The sequence below is a fragment of the Chironomus tepperi genome, unplaced genomic scaffold, assembly GCF_022539635.2.
Source record: "Chironomus tepperi strain 1889 unplaced genomic scaffold, CSIRO-AGI_Ctep_v1 contig_398, whole genome shotgun sequence".
Classification (NCBI taxonomy): Eukaryota; Metazoa; Arthropoda; class Insecta; order Diptera; family Chironomidae; genus Chironomus; species Chironomus tepperi.
In genome coordinates this window covers 20,839-31,555 of record NW_027226520.1, presented here as the reverse complement: position 1 = coordinate 31,555, position 10,717 = coordinate 20,839, and positions in this window count along the sequence as shown.

Below are 10,717 nucleotides of genomic sequence, written 5' to 3'. Positions count from 1 at the left end.
AATCTCATTTTGTAAACTTTCGACAACTTTAGGGGCCTTTATAGGTAATACTCAGGTAATCTCTCAATTCTCAGATATGAAACATTTTTATTGACTTTTTTTGATTGATATACAATATTTACATTTATTTTGTGCAAAATATATCAATTTTAAAAAGTTTGGGTCGAAAAAAAGTGATTTTTGACTATTTTGTTAAAAACAGGCTTTGGTAGGCCACATTTAAGGCACTCCAGTAGCCACTATGATTAAGTTCTATACATGTTTTATACATATTTATAAAGGTACGTTTATTTTTGTACGTTAATATTTACGTTTATTTTGACAAAAAACGCAATATTTTGAATTATTACAACATTTAGTTTTTATTCAAAAATCTTCAAGAATTTCGTTAAAATTTTGAATTTTTGTGTTTTTGCCTATGCTGGTTGCTCTCTTCGACACTTTTTTGGCCACTCAAATGACTATAACTTTTTTTAGAACCAATATTTTTACATTCTGTTTTCTGTTATTGCTAGTTACTACTATTACCTTTATTAATATGTATAAAACATGTATAGAACTTAATCATAGTGGCTACTGGAGTGCCTTAAATGTGGCCTACCTAAGCCTGTTTTTAACAAAATAGTCAAAAATCACTTTTTCGACCCAAACTTTTTAAAATTGATACATTCGGCACAAAATAATTGTAAATATTCAATATCAATCAAAAAAAGTCAATAAAAAAGTTTCATTTCTGAGAATTGAGAGACTTGAGTATTACCTATGAAGGCTAAAGTTACAGAAAATTTACAAAATGAGATTTTTTGTGTTTTGAGATTCATAACTTCATATTTTGATCTATACAAAATCATTATATTATTTAATTTCTAAGTGGTAGTTTTAGAAATGACTTTTTTGAAAATTTCTTTGTAAAGGGTCAGTCACAAACAGGGTCCGTTTTCACGACCAAGACTACTTCCAACTATTAAGTATTATATATTGTTGGAAAGGTATTATAACAAGCTACACTAAACAAGAAACAGAATTGAAAAATATTTAGTCATGTAAAAGTTATAGCCGTTTGAGTGATGAAAAAAAGGGTCAAGTCGTCAAATAGCATATGTACCTCTAAATCGAAGAATTTTGAACTTTTTCAAAAAATTTCTTCACAAGTCTTCTTAAAATTACTAAATACATTAAAAAACATAAAAAAACTATTATCAACCGATATTTTCTAAATTTATATGAGAAATATTAGTTTTGAGAAAAAAATTCGTCCAAAACTTAAAATGCAATAACTTTTGCTCCCCAGTACTTATTGTAAAGGTTTTAACGGTTTTGAATGAAAGTAAGTACTTTAAGCTAGTATGGCAATTCGACCTATGTTAGTTCCGAAAGCTTTTTTTCCTGGTATTTTCATACATTTTCTAAAGCCCTTTAAAACCCAGTACATATAAACTTTCCAGTATATAAAATTAAAGCTCTTCTATAGTACAATTAGGAACCGAAAACCGTTTTTCAATATCTTTTAATTAAATATGGAATTTCCCGAAAACAGGATGTGAAAAAATCTGTTTTTTCACTACTTTTCAACTTTAAACAGCTCCTGAATCGACCAAACAGCACCAAATGACCTGAAATTTGGCATGCAAGTCTATTTATATATGTACTACAAGAAAATAATACCCACTAGATGTAATTCGAAAAAGTCCAAAAATCAAAGTGAATGTCCCTTTTTTTTTCATTTTGCCCCATAGTGCAATTGATGAATTTTCAACAGTTTTTTTAATGATTACCCCCACCATAAAAATTGATATACATAATAATATATGAAAGTGTTGAAGAATGAAAATTGATAACAGTTTGTTATGAATATTAAAAAAATTTTATCTCTTATATGAAATTCAAAAACATGTATTATTGCTGACTGATGAACGAGTTGAGAATGGTAATTTTTATTCATAGAAATATATTTATCTAGAACTAATAAAAATCAAAATATTGAAACTCATTGAAATTAACAGTTGATAATAATGTCTCATGTTATTCGTAAATTTATCAAATTAATCAATTTAAGCTTAAGAAATAACATTAGTTCATGGTTACTAGCTCATTACCGATTCTCAGAAATTTGGCTAACAAAAAAAAATCGTAAATGTTGAGAAATAAATTAACTAACAAATTCAAAAGAATATGATAAAGTAAGTTACTTAATAGGAACAGCTTAACAAGGCTTATCAAACACATATTCAATACCAAAGGGAATTCAGTCTGTTAAAGGGAGAATAAAAGAAGCATAGCAAAGAAAGTAACAAATGAGACAACAATGAACCGTAAGTTAGAAAAGAATGAATGAACATAAAAAGTTTTAGTCTCTAGAAGATGGTGATGATGGTAGCTAGAAGCTATGTGAGTGATAATTGAAATTGATAATGTCCCGAAAATTAATACACTCCCAAATGAATATCCATTCATTCTCTTGAACAAATGAGGATAAATACTTCTTTGTTCTTGTCCAAACATTTGTATTCATGACCCATGAGAAAGCAGGGTTGTATCCTCAATGCTCATATCCAAAAGGAACAACCCTGCATTAAAATAAGTAAAAACAAAAATTAAAGAGACCAGAAATGGATGATTAAGATTTAATGTAAATACATATTACTCTAATGGAATTTAGATAATTTTTATCCTTATTTTGCAAATTCTAGCGAACGAGAAGGGAGACGAAAAACATTCGAAAAAGCATTAAAAATTCTTCGGAATTTCGTCTTAAAAGGAAAATTTACCATTAAAAAATTTAAGAAAATTCTTGAAAGGAATTAAAAATTTAAAAGTAAAAAATACAAAATAAAACAAAAGTGAATTTAAAGTCTCATATGAAGCATGAATGGATGTGTTTACACAAACTTTCTTCCATCATTGCGAAAGAGATAACAAAATTAAGTTCGAATAAAGAAAAATTAAGAGGATTTTAAGTGATTTTTCTCGACAAGGATTCACACATGTATAAAATAAATTTGTATCCTAAAACAAGAAGAAGAGAAGCTAATTATATAGGCATATATGTTTAAGTAAGAAATTTTTGTCTCAATAAGGAAGATGCATGACGTACTAACGTCTAAATTGAGTCAGAATTCTTGGATCTCAAATGAGAGGGGATGAGATCCCAAAGTGAGTAAATCTTTCTATAATAGATTCGACATAACACCTACCTACATCTTGCTTGTTGACACAAAAATTAAGTCATGCATAATTGTTACTAAGAGTATGAAACAAAAAAAAAATGAATAAAAAAAATCCGAAAAAATAAATTTTGATACAAATATTTGTGTATGCGACTTCTCGTTCCCCATCATAATGAAAAGGATATATTTTTTGTCTTCGTATTTTGTCTAAATCTTGAATAAGCACTACAGTAAACAATCATCTACAAACCAAACAAAGAAAAGAAAAATCAAGGAGAGTTAGACTTACAAAAAATAATAAAGTAATAGTTTATATAATCATAAAAAATAATGCATGTGTATGTCCGAAATTCCATTTTATATTCTTCATCCAAAAATGCTTAAAATCACAGAAACGACATTCTTATTTAGCCAAAAATTTAAGATACGGCTTTTAAGGATTATCATTTATTGGCATTTTTGCTTGAATGAATGTTAGCATAATCCCGAGACCCTCATAGAAGAATTTCCCAAGTCATGTGATTTCTTTTAGTCTTTATGATGTTTACAAAATAAATTTATTTGACTTTTGCTTTTTATTCCATCTAAGCTTTTAAATTTATGTTTTTATGAATTTTACAACATTTAATTTGTTGATATAAACATACGAGGTATGTACATTCGTATAGGACTAGAGACAAATGATTCCGATTTTGAAAAATGTATATTTCTTGCAAAAACACACCAGCAATTCATTCTATTAATTTGCAGACTAAACCTTGACCTTAATAGCATTGAAGCCAAAAACACATTCTCTAGTTTACGGCAAATGATCACAAAATTTTAAGGATATAGTAAAAGTTTCTCCTTTCGTCTTGAAATTATGTTCAAATTGATATCAAATAATGTAATAAATTTTGTGAGTTCCTGTATCATATAACTTTACATGCATACATATATAGAGTATAATGTTAAGCAACTTACATTTAATTAAATATACAAAAATATCTAGAATCTGAGCTCGAAAAAAGAGAAAGAGAGGATATAAAATTACCACTGCAGGCTCAGTGGACAAAAAAATTTATGTGTATATAAATTAAATTAACATTCCACTTCCGAATTCAATTTTATTTAAAAAAAAAAAATCAGAAAATTTTCTCAATTGACGGAGGAGCTTATGAATAATTTGTAATTTTCACATCCACATACATGTGTATTAGATTTAATTAAATTAAACCCTAAATTCTCCCATGACAAACAACAGGCATCAAAACATGTGAAGCGTATTCACAAAGTTAATTATAAATGTTTGCGGCTTCATCACGAAAGAAGTACTTTTTCATCCTATATCCGTACATTTAAAGTTATTATGAAATCATCTTCTGCTACTACAAAAGAGGTTATAAGGATTCACACAATAAAGCTTCATTAATAATTCAGTAATTAGGTAAAATGTATTAAGAGAAAAAGAAAGCAGCGATTTCCATTTGCGGAAGAGCTAAAATTTGATGATGAATGTGCATTCCAGAATGTGTACTGATTGAAAATATTTAAGGCACATGAAATCGATACTACGGAAATTTGGTGAATGCACGGGTAACAAAAAAAGAAAATTGGTTCCGAATAATTAAACAAGTCGATCGATAATTTAGCGAGGCATCTCACAACACCAAAAAAAGAGGATAATGCGTAAAAGCTTAAATAATTCTCATCATTAAAAAGAGGCAAAAATCCATGTAAATGTTGAGAATAGCCCCAATAATCCGTTATACATAAAAGCACATAATTTTCCCCTTCCGTAAATTGGGATTTTCTGTTATTTAAAGCATCATGAAACAGCTGTTTTAAAAAGTGTTGTATTTTTCAAGGACAGAAGTGAACAACCATGATGTGAACAAAAAAGGGTTTTAAAAGACCATAGAAATATCCACAATAGCTCGATAAAAAAATGAACTGTAAAACTTTTTATTTGGTTTTGTGAAAATTATTTTGGTTTTGCTGGGTTCTATAGCAATGTCAAACAGAAAATGTAATCAAGAGACAGACTTTATTGACTAAACTCATGAACTGTAAAAATGGAGGATAAATTATAAGAAGCAGTAGTCTGAATTTATTGCTGAAAACCTTTTATACCAACGAATTACACTTTACATTCTATTATTAGATGTGCAGCACACTCTTTACTAAATCAGTTATCAGATTTAACATCTTACTTTGCATTCAACAGTTTGCATGGTCTTTCCAAAAATACGGAATGATCTCATAATTTCTGCATCATAAATTTCAATTATTACATTATTTCCATTCCATTGCTATGCTTGAAGTCATTCAGTCTCTTTTAACATTTTCCATTTTCTGGCTTTCAATCAATTGCTTCTTTCTTCCTTTTCTTTATAGGAGCACATGTTATGTTCCTTCCGCATCACATAAAGCATATGTATGCACATGAAATGTTGAATATTTTTGAGAGACATGTTGCTAACTGAACTTTTTACACATATTTTCTGAATTTAGCAGATGAAAATGCTTCTATACTTAAGTACGTTTCGTCTAGCATCAAGTTGTTACAAAAAGAGAATTTAAAAATATTAAATTGAAGTTAAATCGAACATGAAAACTAACAAAATAAAAGCATATATATGTTATGAAAAGGATATTTGATTTTGAATCGTACATAAACTCTGAAATGATAATCCGAAAATACAAAAACGATAAATATTGAGTAGACATAATGTACTAAATTACTTTGAATATTCGAAAAAGATTACAACATTTAAAGCTTTTCCTATTCAATGGGTTTAAGTCCCATATAAAGTGATAAAATTGAGGGGGTGTTGAAAAGTTATTTCATCCGGAAGTTCCTGAATTGTTACAAAAATTGAAATCCGCTTTTCTGCTTTCATCGAGTTTTGTTTTCCTTTTTTAAGAATATACCAACGGTTATTTCATATTCAAATTTTATGCATCGTCATTTAGTTGTCTTTTCCCTTTTAAAGTTGTTAGTCCCCTTCAAATAAATATAAAGTCTGTTTTTGATCAATGAAGAATAAATATTGTTGTTATAAAATTAAATACGTGAGCCGTATTTTAAGTTTTTAAATGCATATAGCATTTCTAAGATGAACCAATATTCAACGAAATTTCAATAAAAATCAAAGGAATCGCTAATCAATTTTGGACAATCAAAATCAAATATAGTAAAACATAGTAGATATCCATAAATATCATCCTGAACATAAAATCTTCAGAGGCACCAAAAAGATTTCCTATTGAGATAGGAAATGTAAACATTCATGCAACACATGCTCATGTTAGAAAAATGATATTGACTTTTATCAACTTGAATCAATAAAATGTATTTACTTAAATATTTCTTTTGGTGATAAAAGAAGAATATCAACAATACATTATCCATACAGTACATATGTCTAAAATGTTTGAATGATATGTCTGTCAATATAACAGTAAAGGATTTCCACTTGAATGATCTAAGATATTTTGGATATTTTATTGTGAAAAGTTGACAAAAGAAGAGAAAAAGTCTTTTAAAATAAAAGTGTTATGCTCAAAATGATTTATGTTCACTTTTTGCTATTAGGTACTCTTAAAATAGTTTCAATGAAAGAACTGAAATTTATTCAATTGTGGATATTCTCCGATTCTGAAGTACTATTCTCTAATGTCAGAGTGAGAAGATTAAATTTTTAAATTTTCTAAAGAAAATAAAGTTTTGTGGTTGCTGAAAATGCAATTAAATCTTATTTCTCTTTAAAATCTATATCCATCTGTGATGTAGTTTTTCCATTTTGAGATTGAATAATATTCCACAAAACTTAATAAGCTTGCAAAAATAGAAATCAATTTGCAAAACATTTTTAAAACTTCAGACAATCGCTGAAAATACTCAACTGTGTAGGAGATGTCATTTCGTAAAAATTAATATCTATTTTCAAAAACAGTGAATAACAATGAAATAGCAAGAAAGAAAGAACTTGAAGTAGTAAACTATATTAATGATCTGACTTTCAGCTGTCAAGCAAAAAGAATAAAAAACACTAAAATATGTAATTGTATTAAGACTGTATGAAATGATTCATTTTTGTACGAAAAAGTATCCAGAAAATGTTAGACTTCATTTTATAATATGGCTATGAAAAAGCTAGAATGGATATGAAATTTTCACCTAATTCGATAAAAACATTTATGTTCCTATTTTATGCCTCGTTACGTAATTTAATCACATGAAAGGAAACGTTGATGAAACATTTTCTTTTGTGAATAGACGAAAATTGTAAGGAGTAGAAAAGAAGCTGAATGGAAAGGGATAATCTGAAGTGGATAACGCTTCCTTTAAAACTTACTTTTATGAAAGTAGGATTACAAATCTGATTGAATTAAAGTCCTTTTATTATTACATAAAAAAATTTATTTAAAGATCGCAAAGCGTCTTAAACTAAAGTATTAGGGAAAATTGGAGCCTGTGTCATGACAGTGATAAATCTATGGTAACAAAAATGTGGGAAATTCGTCCATAGATAATCCTATTGATTTTTTTGTGAACGAGCAAATTTTGTTGATTTTGCAAAACCTCAATCTGACTTACCGAAATCATTTACTTGAAGGAATAGCTTTTTTTTTGTAAAATTGTTTTTACTAATAGTGTGGAATAAACAATGACTCCTTCTTATTGATGAAGAGGATTATTGAACTTGATTAAATCAAGATTTCTATGACTACCAATTAACCTTTAAGTTACCACTATAGTAACATCATTTAACGGACTCAACATTAAGCTCCTCTTGTACAATCGATTGTCTAGATCGAGTGGAAAGCTCTTATGAGGAAAATTAAATAAGATTCACAGAATTTATCAGTTACAGCTAGTAAAGATTATTTGTTGCTATTATTGATTGCATACCAAAGATAAGAGGATAAAGTAAATGCATACTTTAATTTCAAATTCCTATATTTCTTTAAATTTCCCCGAGTAGCACAATGCCGTAAAACAGGTTGAAGTCAGAAATGTCCTTAGTATTGCGACATTATGATGTCCTAGCGAACACGTCGTGCTGTTCGAGTTTCTTATCAAATTGTGAAATGTAGAATATATCATCTACATAGACTAACTCATATCGGATGAAAAAATTGAAATATCATTTTGAAAAAGAATCACAATAAACTTGAATGTTAACAGTTTTAGACAAGATAATCTCTAGTTAATAATATATAGCAAATATCGGACTATGACTAATATAAAAACATATTTTGATGCTATTTCAATGCAGCAATAGAAATACAAGATGATGAATATGATTCATAGAGGATAAATCATTACTTTAAAGCATAAAAGCATTTAGATAAATAGGGGAAACGATTATGTTATGCATAAATACTTTTTAAATAAACAAGAAAGTACTCAATGTTGAATATTTTTCTAAATAGAAGTTTAATCTGTTAAATAAAAGGAAATGAAGAAGAATTAAAAAGATATCTTTACTTACATACATAAATTACTGTACTTTATACTTGAGAAGAAACATCTCATTTAAAAGTAAATATATTTAAACAGAGACAAACAGAGTTTGTATGATTTAAAGAGTAAAGATTGCTATATATCATGATGATGATAGTCAAAGAGCAATTCAGTGAGTGCCATAAATTCAAATACTAAAGTATGTATCATCAAAACATTGAAAAATGCTTTTATCAGAAATGAAAAAGAGACTCATATGCAAATCCCGAGAAATACAATGAAAAATGCACAGTACAATAAATGGCTTACAATGACTGCTTTTTCATTTAAGTTACTCGAGACGTAACCTTTGAATATTCAATACTTCAATATTCTGCGAACTCTAGTTTCAATTAGTAATTGAAATTTTGACACGCACTTAATTGAACTGAAATAGAAAGAGATATATATTTACTACCATGATTGCAAACCACAAAGGATGTAGGGAATTCCTTATCGTCCAATAACAAACCTTCTATTCCATCAATATCACGAGACGAGAAGTAACAATAACAATAAAATTTAATAATTTTGAAAATTTTCTCATAATTTTTTCTATTAAAAATGTCATTAAATGATTTGTACATAAATTGACAATATCAAACTTAAGGGGAAGCAAACAATATAATATCATAGAAGAAAAAGTTAAAATATCTATTTAACATATTAAGTCCAAATTCTTGTGAATGTTGTCAAATGTTGTAAACTTTTCATATTACAAAAACAAATAACAATACCTACTTGTTGATGTCATAAAAATGCTGCTACTACCAAAATAAAATCATAACAATAACAGAATTGAAATAAATAAACAAAAAAAAATTATAAAGTGAAATGTTTTGTAAAAAAAAAGACCCAAAATTTATTTTCATGTTGAGAGTTGTACAAAATAAATTTTGAGAAACTTAAGAATGAAAATGATGACAAAATAAGTAAGATGAATCAGAATGAAGTTATGTTGTAATGTATTTTGGAGGTTTTGAAGAGAAAATAAAATTTAAAAGATATCATAAAGTGAAAGCATTAATCTTAGAATTCTGTTTATCATATTTTTTAATAATTCATACTTTTCTTGTCATTTACAGCTTCTGAGACACAAACATGAAGAGCAATTTCTTGCGAAATTCAATTACTGCCTGAAATATTTGCCATCTCATGCAACTAAACAAGGACTTCAGTATACTCAAAATGTCTTTAGGGATCATTCACAATGGAACAGAGTTCATCTTCCTCCCCATCCTGAACGTAATAAGAGAACTACCACTTGGAGGTCGGTCTCTATTACGAATTTTCGATTCCACGTCCTCTGTTGCCTCACTATTCGAACTCGATCAAAGAAGATTCTCGCACTGGATGATTTACCTTTATATGGCTCGATACCCCAGATTTCACTCTGGTCTGAAAATTTAAATCAAGACCTTCACATATGTATTAAATTCTATTAAGCTACAAGATTATCTCAAAATCTTGGTCTTCATAAGTTAACAATCTTTAAAGCCAATCTATTGTCGTGAATGAACTCAGTTTAATTCCAATGACGTCAACAAAAAATAAAGAAGCAAAAATTGAAGTAGATATCAATAAAAAGTTAACGTTATGATGCCATCGATGAAATCATATCAATAAGTAAGTCAGTCTCTAAGGAGTAATAGCGATCATATTTGGCAATATTCATGAATATGACCCTCATCATTTCATGAATTAAAGAATTTTATGAGCTTTTCTAAAAATGGATAACAAAAAAATTTATACACACATTTCGTCTACTCATAATGCATGAAATTTGGTTACTGAAGTGGTGGTGGAATTTGTATAAATCATGGATAAAATGGACACTCCGTAGTAAATTTGAATTTATGAAGTGACATTATCATCACATCAGTACGTGCATGCGATTTTTATGTTATGTTTACGATTTAATAGCTTATTTATGATGCAAATGGATATTTTTAGATAAGTATTCTTGAGACTAAAATTGGTAAATTGCTGTTAGTCCCTTCTCATCAAAATTTAAAGCTGAAAATGACTATAAAATAGGATTATTATCTAAAACTAAATT